This window comes from Talpa europaea (genome assembly GCF_964194135.1).
Source record: "Talpa europaea genome assembly, chromosome: 4".
Classification (NCBI taxonomy): Eukaryota; Metazoa; Chordata; class Mammalia; order Eulipotyphla; family Talpidae; genus Talpa; species Talpa europaea.
Genome location: NC_140070.1, coordinates 95,166,250 through 95,171,039, shown reverse-complemented (window position 1 = coordinate 95,171,039; position 4,790 = coordinate 95,166,250).

Genomic DNA, 4,790 nt, shown 5'->3' with positions numbered 1-4,790 from the left:
GGATAAATCCAGAACTTTGTGTGTGCCTATAGATTTAAACACATTAAGCTGCACACCTGTTATTTACATTCCTGTAAATATTTCCAGCTGCAGTCACAGTTCCTGATGGATTGCCCCAAGAACCTCAAGAGTGCAAAAGCAAACCTGCCAATCCCACACACAAAACTTTCCTAATATAACTAATGATGAAACTTGTATGTTTACATGTGATGCTTTTAATTTCAGTTTCTTTAAACTTAAACTCATGAGTTGAGTAAATCAGATTATCTACTGCACTGAAAATTGACAGTAAACAAAGGATAAATCCCTCTAAGTGTGTCAGTTAAAATCATTTGTCCACTATGTGAGTCTCTCTTAAATATATTTAATACAAAGCATATACAAAGTAGCAAAATTATTTTTAAAATTGTTTTATTTGCATTAAGATAAATTTAAACCAACAATACCATATTTTTTTTTCATCATCTATTTGTCTATTTTTTTCTTCTCATTCAGAAACTTTCATGGTCACATGCTATTGACTAAAGCTTGTTTTTACTCCAAAGTTTGAAAGAGAATCAGAAAAATACTTAGTATATTCAATTCTTTTTGTTTTCTGCAGATGTATCTTGGAAATCGAGCCAGTCATATAGTTGAATTCAAAACAAAACAAAACAAAAAACCAGAGTGTTTAGAGTTTTGGTAAGAAACACAGAAGAAGGTAAATAATTCCCAAAATAAACAAACACAAATTTTTATACAGAGCACAACTGTATAGGCAGTAACTACCAAATGCTTCTGCAATGTGTGTGTCACTAAATATTCTAGTATAAATAGTATCAGAGGTCTTCCCCAGTGGCTCATCGAGTTGAGCACAGCGCTGTGAAGCTGTGCGCAGCCTCTGCAGTGCGGGTTCGATTCCCGGCCAGCTAGGGAGATTCCCACATGGCACAGCAGACCCCTCCTGTTGTACCTGCTGCTCCCCACTCTGTCTCTGGTGAATCCTCTCACCCTCCCACGCCTTTGGCCTGTACCTGCTTTTTTTTTCCTTCTATTGATAGAACAAATAATTATAACAGAAGTAGTTTTGGAGACAGTGACACTTAGAAACTAAGACCTTCAAGGAATGAGCAAGTGTGATGATTGTGGAGATGACTATAAAAGGAAGAAGGCTAGTGAACTGAGGACTTGGGGTTCAAGAAAGGGACTTTTCAAAGAATCAGAATAAAAACAAACCAGGAAAGGCAAAGAGGGATATAAAAGGTACCTCCCCTAGTCATGCCCCTGTGCAGTGCTACAAGAAAAGCAAGACCACTGCAGAGGTCTACGGGAAACACTGTCCTGGGCTAGGAGAGGGGGATTTACATAGCGCAAGAGATGAAAGGAAACCTATAGAAAAAAGGGCAGGGACCCTGGAGTTTGCTGATTTGTCATGAGTCCAGAGAGCAGAGATGAAGGACTTCAGGACAAGACATCTGTGGGAGGTAATGTTAAGAAAGGAGATTGATAGCAGCTTCTAAAGATCAGTATTAGGAGGAATGAGTGTTTTCCAACAAATCAGTCCTGGGTGTCTCTTAGTAACTGCTGCTAGGTGGCAGTGACGTGACAAAGATGCTATATTTAAGAGATGTAGGGGAGGGTTCTTGCCAGAATTAAGCAAAGTTTTGGTGCTCCATCTCGCTATCTGATGATGGATATTCAGAGTCATTTTTCACAAAGCCCCAAACGGCATGTTCTTGCTTTACTTTTCACATAAAATTAATACCCATAGGGTCAAGGCCAATTTGTATCATTACTTATTACTGCAATGAAGACATCAGTCATTATTTTTGAGAGACAGACTTTGCTTTTAATACCAACAGGTGTCTTGGTACTTTGCTTTTAATACCAAGAAAGGGGTATCTGCTCTGGGTAAATCACAGACCAGTGATTTGACTTTGGGAGACAAAATTCTTTTTCTTAGCTCCCTTTTGCTTTTCTTTCACCTCTAACACAGAGGAATTTCCCTCAAGTTTCTGCTTTGTACAAGGTGATGATGTAAAGTTTATTAGTATCATCTCTACCTTCAAAAATTGAAACCCTCCTGAACCGGGTAAGCCCATGCTATCCAAAACCATTAAGAGCATGTGGTTTCAAGATTGGATGCCAACTGTTCCTTCCTTAATGTCAGTTTGAGTTAATGTGTCATTTTTCCTAAAGAGACCTATCACTTACACTACAACACCCTGAAGAATGGTGATGGCAATTAATACAATGTCTCTCATGATTGGGAAGAATTTTGGTCACCTTTTTTTTAAAGTTCCTGCCCCTTCTGTACCTGTAGACCAGTCCTAGTTTTGTCCACAGAGGAAATAAATCGGGGACCTGTTCATTTGTTGAATTTCTCTATCTAAACCAAAACAAACCTTAGAAATATGACTGTAGAATTGAGGCTACTCAATTAGTAGAGGGGAGGATGGAGGGAGGGACAGGAGGAGTGAGCTCAGTGGACTACTGTAAAGAAATAAGGGTGCTTTGGTGGTAGGTGTGGTGATATATATGCGGGAGGTGTGGACCTATTCCCCTAAATTATATACAATATTATAAACCAGTGTTACTTCAATAATAATAAAGTAAATAAAATTAAAACAGTTATTGAGGGTTAAGTAAAAAATGAATCAGGGAACAGTCTTAATGCAGCACTACTGTAGAAACTAGAGCTTTAGTTCTAGATGCTAATGTTATCATTTCTTTTTGGAAAACGAAAGCAAGCCCAGCCTACTTCTCCAAAATTTCTGTGTTCTCAATGACTGTGTCATGCACTTGATGACACAGCCTGAGTTTCTTGTGGTCTCCACTTACCAGCTCATACCAAACCTAGAGCTTCTTGGAACTACCCCATCACATATTCATCAACATGGATGGGGCTGGAAGGGATCATGCTCAGTGAAATAAGTCAGAAAGAAAAAGAGAAATACCGGATAGTCTTTCTCATTGCAGGAATTTAGAAAACCTTAATAAGGGATCAGGAAAAAGACTATTTATAATAAAGTAAAAATCAAAATCAACAGGCAATTATAAACCAGAGACACACTACGGGGGGTTGGGGGGGAGAAGGGAGTAGTATCAAAACAAGGGAATTTTACAGGGACTATAACCAAGATGCAAATGCGTACATTGTACAAAAATGAAAAATGTAAAAAATATCTAAAATAAAAAAGAACTGCATTGGTTTCTTAAAACCCTCTGATCAGATCATCTAATTGGATTCCATTCTTTTTACTTTACGTTTCAAATGTGTTTGATTTTCTCAATAATGCCATATTTTAAAAAAAATTTAAATTATACTTTATATATATTTTAGATCATTATTCTTTTTTTTTACATTGTTTGCTTTCTTTTCTCAGGTGTAGTCTCCATAGAATTTCCACCACCCATGCACCCGTGCACCATCACTGTAGTCGATTGTGCTCTTCCTGCCTTCATTTGGGTCTCTTTCCCTCCTCTTCCCTGCAGAATGTCTCTGATTTATAGTTGTCTCTTATTGTTGTTTGGTTTTGTTATATTTTTTAATTGTTATTTTTTTTCCTGATCCCTTATTTGTTTCCCCCATATTCCTACCATAAGTGAGACCATCGATGTTTTTTTTGCTTTTTGACTTATTTCACTGAGCATGATCCCTTCTAACTCCATCCATGTTGCTGCATATGGCAATAATGCCGTATTTTAATGGGTACAGTGTTTTTACTTGCTATCCATTATGAGTTGGTTTTGCAACAATTCAATATTACACCAGCTGGGTTTATTATTGATCTCTCCATTCCTTTGGGTGACTCTGCCAACAGGGGGAGGTTCCATTCTAGACCAATTTATGTTGTCGTGTGCAACCATACAGCAACACAAAAAGGAGCTCCCCTAGCTAATACAGTATTACTATATTTTTTATGGAAATCAGGTGTTCCTTTCTGCTGTCTCTGTCTTCTCACTGTTTGCTGATGTTTTGAGCTTGGGGTTGATTTAGTGCATTTTCGACCAAGGGAAACATCGTGAAGTTGAATACAAAACTGCAGCAAACATAGCTGCTGGTTTGATGCAATTTCGCATCAAGTACCTGTGCCTGGATTCAATTGTTTCTCTCTTAAAAGACAAGAAAAATTTTTTTAGATGGCTTTAAGGCTAAATGCAATTATGCAAGCTTTGTTTCCCTAAGCTTCTAGAGGTACAAAGGGTTTGTAATAGTAAAAGAAAACAGTGTCTTTATTTGCCTGTAGGAAAGCATATAGAAAAGTATCAGGTGATCAACTGGGGAGATGGCTGAAGATAGGAAGCTGTGCCAGACACTCCCAATCTATTTTCCAGGCATGACTGAAATTGACTTTTAGCTTCCCTTGGGACCTTGGGATCTTCCTCTTTGGATCTAACTATATATTGTTTACACAGCCAGAAATAATGGAAAATGATGAGAGTAAAATCCGGAGATTCAGAGAAGTGATTCCAGAGAAGGGAGTCCAGAAAACTATATCTAGAAGTATGTTCATCTCTCCTTCCTGACCACTCAACTATTAAATCACAACTCCAATTGCTGGAGGTTAAGCTTTCTTAATTCAGCTTCTCACACTTCTGAGCAATTTCAACAATTAAACAAGCTCATCCTATTATTTTCACTCAGTTTGTTCTAATTCCATTCTCTGAATACTTGTATTATTTTCTAATGATTTCCATAATAAATTACCACAAACTTGGTGGCTAAAAGCTACAAAATTTTATTTTTTCATGCTTTTGGGGACTAGAAGTCTAAAATCAAGGTCAATCAGGATTACACACCCTCCAAA